Here is an 11,696-nt window from a genome sequence, read left to right as displayed (position 1 = left end):
AATATAGCTGCAAGCAGCAATTATCGGGGCCAAGCGCAAGCAGATGACAGGATATGCCAACATGGCTGAAGGTGTCAGACCAACTGCAACAATGAGCAATTAAATACATTTAAAGAGGATTTTAAGCGAAATGGCTGAAAAATCATATAAAAAGTCATTCAAAATATGATTTAATGGATTATCACTTTCGACCAATAGGTGGCGCTGTTACAAAACTGATGTGATGTGGTCAGAGTGAAGTGACAATGACACATACAAAGTTTGGTGTCAATATGTCAAGGCATTGCAGAGATAAAGCCTGAATAGTGCTTTTACCATCATGCCTCAACTTTGCTGCTGCGCTATACGAAAACGGTTTCGTCTATCGACACGAAAACCATAACTTTTAGTCAGCACAGTCTGGAGATGATACGATTCAATTTTGGTGAAGATTGGAGCAACAGCCTAGGAGGAGTTCGAAAAAGTAGGTTTTGAATGAAAATCAAGATGGCGGACAGGAAGTTCGGCCAAATAAGAAAAACTTGGTATCTTTGTTCTCGGCTTGACCCAAGGAATCTATTAAGACCAGTGGCATTTCAATAGCCAGATTTAATCAAATGTTATTATCCTTTTTGGAAATGTTTTTATAATTTTTGACCACTAGGTGGCGCTGTCTCGAAATTTTTTGGGTACCTTCAGGGGATGGTGTTGATGGCACATTCTGAGTTTCGTAATATCACACCAATGCATTTGTTTAGTAAAGCATTTTATTTCACAAAACTGTATTGAAGTCAATGGGAATTTCATGTTTTGTTCTATTATAGCGCCACCAAGAGGCTCAGTCCCACCATTTTTTTTGTGTGTCCTCAGAGTGAGCCCATACAAATGTGTGTCAATTTTGGTGAAAATATCTCAATTTGCTTCGGAGTTATAGACATTTATATGAAACAACACGTTAAAAATGACTGACACATGACTTTGATTGGATTTTACTACCCCTTACTATCAATATTTTCGCATTTGGGCATTGGCGTATAGCTATCGACCTATGTTTCCAAACTTCTGACGGTGGTTTCGTCTCGATCGGACTAGCGGTTTCGAAGATATAGCCAAATGCTTTTTAAGCGCTAAATCTCAACGCTACACAAACCGTAAGGCGAAACCTAGCATGTTTGGTATCGTTGGACTCGGCAACGACTCAGGAGTCTAAAGAGATGACTTTTGTGAAAATAAGTTGACCACACCCAAAGTTATAAGCATTTGGGGAAAAAAATTTACCACTAGGTGGCGCTGTTTCGAAACTTCCCAGGCTCTTTCAGGACATCGTGCTGATGACCCATACCGAGTTTCGTAACAATCCGTACATGCGTTCATAAAATACAGCATTTTAGCACATAATTAAAAATGGCCGACAGCCAAAATGACTGATCTGGGAAGATTGGATATCAGTCGATTCGGCATGATGCCCTGAATCTAACGAGACCACTTTTATGATTTTTGGACAAACCATTCAGAAGTTATAAGCAAAAACAGCCATTTTTCATATCTCCGGACCAGTAGGTGGCACTGCGCCGAAACGCAGCATGTAGCCTCAGGTCATGCTTGTGATGATATGTACCAAGTTTGGTCTGAATATGATAAAGTGTTGAGCAGATAGAGGCTTGTGTCTGTTTTCGCAAGCGCTACGTATAATTTGTTTGCGCTGTATTCGAGAACGGTTTGACGAATCAATACGAATTCCATAACTTTTTGTCGTCATGGTCTGAAGATGATCTGATTCAATTTTTGTGGAAATTGGAGCAACGGCCTAGGAGGAGTTCGAAAAAGTAGGTTTTTCGGAAAATTCAAAATGGCGGAAAAATTATTATGACGGAAAATGACGTCATATGGTGCATTCGAATCGTCTTGAACTAAGGAATCAGAGGAAAAAAGAATTTTGTTTCTAGCCCTTGTGGTTCAAATGTTATTAGCATAAACATGAGTGCAACTTTGGACAGCTGGTGGCGCTAGAGGGAATGAATTGGAGACTCCAAATTTGCTATGCTGATAGTTCAGACTCTCCTCTATCAGTGTGCCAAATTTGAAAACTTTCCCGCAAGTGGTTCTATGGGCTGCCATAGACTCCCAGTCGGAAAAATGAAGAATAATAATAATAATAGGAACGGGAACAGATACAATAGGTGCCTACGCACCTTCGGTGCTTGGCCCCTAATAATAATATTCTGTAAACAAGCTATGTTTCCTTGCAGGGATGAAACAAAACATGAATATAAATGTCAGCATCCCAATCAACACTTAAAGGGTTAGTTCGCCCATTTAAGACATGAAGTTGTATGCAATCCTTACCAGCACTATAGTGCATACACACTGACCCACTCTGTGGTCACCTCCCTGGTCAGAGTTCTGGCCGCTGGAAGTTTTTCAAGAAAGTATTCTTGGTTAGTTTCCGCGGCCTCAAAACTGTGCGTTTTTACGTGAAAAAATTGTATGCGTTTCAAAGCTTGATTAATTTACATCACAAAAAACACGCCAGACAAAATTCATACCTCAGTTTTAATCGGCACTATTTTCTATCCATTTCTATCAATCCGCGCTGCTGTCAACGTCAGCAGTGCGCACGTTCCGATCAGCTGTTGATAGCGCGACTCACTGACAAACATGTCTGACTACGAAACTTCTGATGATGAAACCAATTTTAGCACAATGTCAGACGGAACAGATGATGATTAAAGTAATTTTAGCACAACGCTAAAGGGATACCTTTATGAACCGGAGTATACCGATGCCGAACTTCAGCAGATGGAAATAGAACGGGAAAAGAGAGAGCGAGAGGACAGAGATGAAGTTGTCCAAGTTGATGCTGGGCCCACAGCCATGGGCGTAGATTACGCGGGGGACGCGGGGGACGTGTCCCCCCCACTTTTTATAAAATGTAAATTCGTCCCCCGCACTTTTTCATAGGGCAAGTGTGTCCACCACACCCGGTTTTCGCGGGTGTGCATAGCCTACATCGAGATTTAAAATCCAAAGAGTCAAGTCTATCTACATACGTGACTTTCACGTTTCCATGGTAATCAGTCACTCGTGCATCACGACACGCCCATGCTCGCACCCGCGCCCAATCCATTTTTTTTCATAGAGGTTGCAGTGAGTTCAAAACGACAACAAACTCTTCAGTCTTAACTCGATCCTTTTTCACGAAAAAGTCAAGCGCTGTAAGTAAGTTGTCATGTGGTATCTGAATTGTGTTGCACAATGATGAATAACTCTGCCTATTTCTCTTGTTGAATAATTAACAAGTTTCGTTGTAAATTGAAAATATTCACTACCCGCACAAACGTGCGTTTATTTTCAATCTTTTTTTATTCGTAATGTCTTTTATTTTCACAGATGTTATCAAAGCCCTTCAAATTAGAATAAACATGGTGATTGTTAGCCTAATGCTGAATTTGTATTTTCATGCATTAACAGCCTGCTTGAATCAGGCAGCGTTGTAACATGTGTACATGATGACAAACTTTAAGTTCTCTTGAAAAAGCCTAACCAGAAAGTTTGAAGTAGTTTTAAAAGCTTGAAGTTTGAAGGTTTTCAATTGGAAAGTTTTAGTTTAGTAAGACAGACAGGCAGATAGATAGATAGATAGATAGATAGATAGATAGATAGATAGATAGATAGATAGATAGATAGATAGATAGATAGATAGATAGATAGATAGATAATAAATAATATTAATAATAAATAGGGAATCACAGATAATGCAAGGATGATTCTAATTTAATTTAATGTTAAGTGGCGATTGATAGCCTATAGTTGATAATAATACACTGACGGTAACAAAGTTTCAATTTGAAATGAAAGATGGAGCATAGGCTACATTTAATAAAATTAAGGAAAAAATGCCCTTTATAAAGGTAAAAAACTTATTCTGATAAAAATGTTTTCCAACAGTGATGTAATAATTGTAGTTTGAATAATTGTAATGTGATGATCAAATATCATAGGTTTGGGCGGTTGGCGGGTGGATTATTTATTTTTAACAGCAGATTCGGGTGACTCAAAGTGCACCAGATTAATGCATTTATCTTTAAAATTTACACATTTTCTTCCAGGGGGGCATGCCCCCCGACCCCCCTAGGGGTACCGAGCTCCACCCACAAACACAGTAGGCTATATGATGGTCTATGAAAAATACAAATTTCATTATCTTATTATTAAAATGCATGATCAGGATTTTACCACTTCCGCCTAGTTTTGAGCCAGGAAAAACCCTGCATGTGCAATATAAAGTAATGAACATCGTTCTTTCTTTCTGTTTTATTGCTTTAAAAATAAATAGCATATTAAGCCAATTAAGCAAAAACCTGTCAACAAAAGTCTGAAAAAAAACTGGTATTACACTTGACATTCTGTCCCCCTCACTTTTGAAATGATGGCTACGCCCCTGCCCACAGCTGTAGCAAGAGCCAGGATGAACGACAAATGGTGGTGCACTTGTTCAAATTGTCAAGTTATACCAACAGAAGCTATTGCTGCCACGAATGGGAACTAATGCCACAGATGCAAAACCCATTGATTGACGAGGAGGCCAACTGCATTACAGGTCTGTCTGCATTACATCCAAATAGTTTTCTCAGCAAATTGTACCTATATCCCATACTGTTTTTATATTAGACCTCTTTTCACGCGATTTCCACTGGAGTCTAAACATTGTTTACTGTACAGTTTAGACATGGGATCATAAAGTTAGTAAATATAGAGCTTACCCGTGGTACTGGTACAGCAAAACTCTTTAAAATCTTTTTTTTTTTTTTTCTCCTTGGTTGGGGATGTAATCGTCTTCGCTGAAGTGAGCACTGCACACACGAAAATCCTTGATTCTGGATATTTTAGCTCCCGCAGAGTAGCCGATGGCAGCCAACCAGCCAAATCTGTCTCATATTAGCTATAGCTAATATGAGACAGATTTGGCTGGTTGGCAATTTAACATTCTGGGAACGTTAGTTTTTGGTTCCCAGAACGTTCCCTATTGGTTAGCCAGGAAAGTTTTCTTTACGTTAATAGAACGTTCCCTATAGGTTAGGGGAACGTTCCCGGAACGTTGCCGAAAGGTTCCCAGAACGTTCCCGAAAGGTTCCCGCAAGGTTCTCGTAACGTTCCCGGAAGGTTAGGGGAACGTTGCCGAAAGGTTCCCAGAACGTTCCCGGAAGGTTCTCGGAACGTTCTCCTAACGTCTACACATCCTGATATGCCTGTACACAAATTATAGGTCTACAAACATATTCTACATTGTTTATTGTTCAAACACTTAACCCCCTGAGGTCGGCTGTATCGCCGGCGATACCAGCTCGCTTTTTTTTTATTAGTGTAAAAGAAACTCATAAATACTCTGTTGACTTTGATTTTCCATAGGAGTTTCATACATCAATCGATTCTGTTAAATGTGTATTATTTTTGTGTATACTCACAATAAAAACAAAGTGTTGTGCTTTTTGCCAAATAAAGAAAAATAAACACGAAGCGAGTTCTGCCTTCTCTCTGCCAGTGAAGTCCATTCTGAAACGCGTCCGAAAATTAACAATAACTCAGCGAATACTCAGTCAAACAGACATACAGACAGACAGGCATGAAGCTTGAATTCTCTTCTTTTAAATGAAGTCATTTATATAAAAAAACAATTATTCTCATCTTGTGAAATCTGTATTAAAAGAGAGCGATTCCAGTCGAGCTCATCTCATCTCATTACGTTATAATCGGCCCCGCCCACGGAGAGCGCGCGCTATTCAAACGCAAATGGCTGAGGCAATCCTGTGAACGCCCACATCAGCTCGAGAAAACACACACGTTTATTTAGATCATTGTTTACACCGTCTTGCAGCGCTGTGAGGAATAATACTAATCGAAAATGTCCCTCAGAAGTGCGGGTATATCGAGGAGCGAGCTGAGGAATACAAGTAAGTTTTTTCCTTCTCACGTGAATTTCTTCACGTGGGTTTCTGTTTATGAATGAATAAACGGCACAGATGCGCGCTGTTTACCACAGCTGGCAAAGACAGTTTAAATTTAAATCGCGTGTGTGAATGAATGATGATGTTTTAGCAAACTGTATTACTATACTGAGATAAGTAAACATCGACTGAATGTTGAAATAAAATGTAGGCTATTTGTATAAGCAACGTATTAAACTGCAAATTAACAATATGCCCTAATATTTCATGAAAACAACGTTACAGTCAGACGAAATATGAAAGACAACATTTTGTTTAGTAGATTTGGGTACAGTTTTTACTGTAGAATATACTGCCACATCAAATAAGCTTTTGTTTAGCCATTTCTATATATAAAATACGATTTTTGTCAAAAATAAAGTCATCAACTAAGATGTTAGCTGTTCCAATGTTGGTTATATTCAAACTAATGAATACATAGATAAAATGTAGGGCCTATAATCTTTTTTTTTTTACAAAGAAAGAGTACACTTGAAATATTGTTGAAATTGTAATTATTGTTGTAATTGTAACCATTTTAATAAAATAGCAAAACATATTTACAAGATAGATGTAAGCAAAATCTTAAATGGTCAATATAAGTCTTCTTCTAAATATATCTTTTGTCCTTTCATTGTGGCTCAGTCAGTGTCACACCTGAGTGAATGGCTAATTATGCAGAGTGGGTGTATTCTAAGGTGTAAACCACTCCTCGTTCACGCCCCCTCGCATATTGGCTTTCCAAGCAAAACCTGTTTTACATCAATTTAAATCAATGTATGGTTTTATGTGAACGATAAAGCAAGACTATTTTCACATAATTTTGAAGAAAAAACTATAGGCGACGACATCCATAAGTCAAAAGTCTTATTGCCACATATTTAGTATGTGTTTTGTGGTCTTATTTCAAAAATTTTAATTTTTAGTTTTTTCGATAACCACGCATAAACATTATTCTCTCAAAAATGAAAACATGTACATACATGTGGCTCACATATTATTGTAGTCCTGTTTGTGCTATATAGAGTGAATTTACACCTTTGCCATTAATATGTTTATAAGCAACTGAAAAAAGCACAAATGTCAGGGCATGTCAGAACACCCCCAGGGCCCAAAAAAACGCTCAGACTCCAGAGGGTTAAGAATCCTATGAATATATTATTACAATAAATTGAATTTACAGAAACTATCATTAATAAGTAAATCAATCAGTTTGTATTAAATAAATAAATCAGCACACAATCCATGTTTTTGTTGATTCATTGTTTAATTATCAACCTAAAATAAGTCATTAAAAACAGCATTAGCAAAATGTATTCAGGAACAGTGATTTACATTTAATATTTCAAACATGAAAATATTTCAATAAATAAAACTGCACAAACATTTTAATTAAAACTATCTTTTGCAAACTGTAGCCTATAACTTTGGCTAAAAAGTTGAAAAAGTATTTATTTATATACAATATACATGAATGTGCCAATCTTCACACCGCTCAAAACATTTAAACTCCCAACACCATCTGCAAATTTAACAAGAAAATAAAAAGACAACGTGTTACATGGACACACAATCCCATGCCAAAATTAAAGCCCTGTAATGGCATTAATATTCATCTGGAGCAAATGAAAAGAGTGAGGTGGGATTGTGTGTCACAAGCTGTAGGAGATATGAGAGCACGAGCGCTGCTGGTATCATGTATTTATTCAGATATTTCAGCATCAATGTGTATAGAAAAATTTATATATTTCAAAACACTACATTGCATTTATTTATATTGCACTATTTATTATTTCAGACTACAAATCAAAAAAGGAATGTTTTATATAGGGCCCACAGGATACCCATTAAGGATACCCATTAAGCCTCTCTCTCTGAAGTCAAATAAAAAACAGAGAAAATAATATTTAAGTCTAGTGAACTCTGACCTGCGAATTCGCTCTACCTTTTATGTATAAGTCTCACCTCCAATGAAGAATGTGAAAACCTTGTAACTGCTGTGTTGTTTATGAGAGAGAAAGAGGAAAAAAAGTTTGAAACTGCTATCAATTTTTTTTTTCCACTGTCACAGGTGCTCAGTTTTGCTATAATGAAACCCTCACAGAACATGGTAATAATCAGCCATCCATGCAAAAGCAAAGGTCGGTGTAGTTTACAGGAACATCTGTCCAGGCCAACGTCTGATGCCTTGATGCCTTCCGCTGGAACCTGAAATAAAAAAAATAGTACAGTTCAAAATCTATCATACATACATCTCATCTGGTATCACAAATTATCATTCCAGGTTCACTTTAAGATATGCTCAATATTAGGGCTGCACGATATTGAAAAATGTAGAGTTTATTTAGAGATATCAGCCGTATGGTTTAGTGCATGCGCGGCTCCAGGTTTGTATCTGGTAAATTACCCCACTAATAATGCCCAGAATGGTACCAAACTACTACAGTAGTACAAATAGGTTCTGTACTCATTAAACGAGGCATTGGAAAGTTTGTAAGTACATCAGGAGTTTATTTAAATAACACTTGCCTGACGGCGAATGCTACTGCTGATGTTGACGTCACTTTATGAGTACAGAACCTATTTGTACTACTCATTTTCCCTGACATAGAGCAGACCGGCACACAACAAAAACTGCTGTTCGGATGTTCCCTTTTCTGATATTTTAGCCTTCGTGACATTTTAATTAAAACAGAAGTAAGAATTTTAGTGTAATAAGCAAAAATTAACAGTAAACTCAGAGATCACCTACCGCTGCAGATGTGTACGGAAGTGAAAAGCGGAAATGCTTAGATCTCTTTCCGGTTCAACCGCTGGGCGCTCCGCATAACCCCTATTGGGGGGATTTTGTAGAGGAGTGAACCTGCATAGAAAATTACAATAGATAACAAGCATAGATAAATACAATAGAAGAAAAACACAGTTGAAATAAGCAGTGCATTATGTTTTTCAGTTAAATCTAACTTATCAGGTACAGAAATTGATTTATCAAAATGTAAAATAAGTCTTCAGTGTAAAAATAAAATAACTATAAAATTAATGTATCTTTGCTAAAGCTACAAGTCATTTTCTCTTTTGATGTTTGATCACCGTTGGTGACACAAACAGCTGCGGGTACGTTAGGCTGCTGTCCCTTTAAGACGAATGCGCAGAACTAATATAAATGACATGCATCCGTTTTCTTTCTGTTTAAAACACAAGACAAGAGGAAACTCGCCATTTTGACTTCATTTTGTGTGCACGTGTCTGTAAAAAAAAAGTGAAAGAGAACTGAATTTGGCTAAACTCACCTTCTTCATCTACTGACTGTGGATGGCATCAAGGTCTTGTCCTGAAGAATACAGGGCCAAACAATAGGGATTTTATCTCATCTGGTAACAAGAGCAAAGCCATAACTTTAAGAACTCTACTGATATATTTACCCCCTGATATTGCATTGGGGATATCAATTCAAACATTTTTAAAGACTAAGAGTATGAGCCACAGCTGCCCAAGATATCAAGGGGTTGCAAATTAGTCATGGCTATAAACCTGTATGCATGGCATCTACTTTGTATTTTTTATAAAGCAATGTTCTATGCATTTGTCCCTGTCAAATAAACATTAAATAAATAAATCTGTGAAAAATAACTGCCTAAAGTTGTCGACCCCCTGAACCGCATTTAAAAGTACAAAGAATTTCAGTATTGATCAATAAAAAAAATACATAAATACCTTTGAGTTGGACAGTATGGTGTCAGTCTCATTGGCCAACATAATTCAAAACAGACCTAAAGAAATAAAATAAAATATAGTAATCATCAGGATATCATGTTATCATAATAGTTAAATGAATTATTATAACTATGACCATTATAATATTGTATTAGTCGCCTATTATTTAGCTGATTATTTAGCTTACAGGCTTCTCAAGGACAATCTCACTGAAAAAACTTGGGGTTAATGATTTTAAAATGTGAGACTTATTTCAAAAGCATAAATCTTACAGACCCCAACCCTTTGAACAGCAGTGCACTGCATGTTTGAGGTGGTTTTGCTTACTAGTCATATGGTTCATAGAAATTTTCTTGGACAGGGAGTGCAGCAGGCCATCACAGCATGATGATCTAGGAACATAACATGCTGTTTGTCACAGAGCCAAAAATATTACATGTGATATGTTTATTACAAGGAACCAAGCTAGAACAGAGGTGAAATGCATAAAAGATAAATATATACAAATCTTAAGATTATTGTGAAATAAATGCATATGGAATTATCATCATGATTAATCAATAACTCACCCCTTGTTGTAGAGTTGTATTTTTTCTCTCGCTATTCTGAAATCACATTTTAGCAATATTGGTAAGTGACGACACTGATTAAGTTAACAATACAGTGCATTCTTTTAGGTTAGCCTAAATAAATTAGCTTACTTCCCATTGACAAATTACCAGCAAAACTATCAAAAACTGTTATCTACACTAAATATGTGTTTAAAAACCCAAACTTTCATAAATAAGACCTCAACTTAACGTAACTTAGGCCTAACGTTGTCTTTTGAAAACGGTTAGCTAGCGTAGATGCTAACGGACTTTTTCAAAGACATAAAACCATTTAAAAAAAAAAAATATTTAACAGAAGCGTGTCAATTACACGTAAGAAATGTGTCAGGGGCGTTTGTGTGTATTATTTGTGAGATTTTGTTGTCTAAACTTACCTGAAAGCAGTGAAACCAACAGCGAGAGACGGGAGTTTTGTTGTTTGTCAGTTGTCGATGACGTTTCCATCTGCTCTTGCGCAGCGCACGTGCTCCAGTGTTTGATCACGCGCATGCGCATTAAAACACTTCAAAGTCACGCAGCATTTAACATATAGAATTAAAATATATAACATAATTTAAAATATCATTAATAAAAAGTTATTGCGAATAGATCTGAACGTTGTTGGTTATCTTATAACCTTAGGGGACCGTACTGACGACGTTGTCAGTTGAATCTGCCTGTTAATAGTAAGTGATATTAAAATAATAACCTGCAGAGAATGTTCTCAGAACGTTCTCTTTAGGTTATAAAAATAAAACCTAAAACCTGCAAGGAAACGTTCTGGGAAGGTTCTCTTTAGGTTATAAAAATAAAACCTAAAAATAACATGCAGGGAACGTTCTGGGAAGGTTCTCTTTAGGTTATAAAAATTAAACCTAAAAATAACCTGCGGGGAACGTTCTGGGAAGGTTCTCTTTAGGTTATTAAATAACAACCTGCAGGGAACGTTCCCAAAACGTTCTCTTTAGGTTATAAATTTAGACCTAAAAATAACCTACAGGGAACGTTCTGGGAACGTTCCCTTAATGTTATAATCCATCACCAAGATGGCGCCGCGGATGGCTGCCTCGGTGTGGAGCTCTCCAGTTATTGTGTTGTTTTTGTTGGTTTGTTCTGCGTTTAGTCATTCTTTTCCTATCAGTTTCACCAAAGACGAACTACTGGACATTAGGAAACACACACCAGACAACTTTTTCACAGATTTTGATTACTCAGACGTTTTACTGGACATTCTCGTCGGAGGGGCAGCGGTGTTGTTCAAACGCGCGGTCAGACGCAAACGCGGGAAGCGCGCTGGCGCGCTGGTTAAACTCCGCGAGCGCGGCCTCCGCACTGCACTCCCTAGTATTCATCTTGCGAATCTCCGATCTCTTCCTAACAAAATGGACGAACTTCTTCTCCTCACCCGCACTAACAAGGATTTTTTAAA

The 11,696-nt window shown here is 37.3% G+C and overlaps 1 long non-coding RNA gene across 2 annotated transcripts; it reads right to left on the bottom strand.

Moving 5' to 3' along the window:
• Positions 1–8,026: 8,026 nt before the first annotated feature.
• On the bottom strand, positions 8,027–11,294 carry LOC309481465. Of its 2 annotated transcripts, none has more exons than XR_014200026.1 (6): positions 10,247–11,294; positions 10,005–10,069; positions 9,678–9,733; positions 9,254–9,334; positions 8,716–8,826; positions 8,027–8,171 (listed from the first exon to the last, which is right to left on the bottom strand). It is a non-coding gene; the product is annotated as an uncharacterized lncRNA (long non-coding RNA). The 2 variants fall into 2 exon arrangements; XR_014200027.1 differs by having other exon boundaries at positions 9,254–9,294.
• Between the last annotated feature and the right edge of the window lie 402 nt (positions 11,295–11,696).

Source organism: Leuciscus leuciscus (assembly GCF_965113295.1).
Source record: "Leuciscus leuciscus genome assembly, chromosome: 18".
NCBI classification, from domain to species: domain Eukaryota; kingdom Metazoa; phylum Chordata; class Actinopteri; order Cypriniformes; family Leuciscidae; genus Leuciscus; species Leuciscus leuciscus.
The sequence above is the reverse complement of the archived record's forward strand: the minus strand, read 5'-3'. Positions and strand labels throughout refer to the sequence as shown.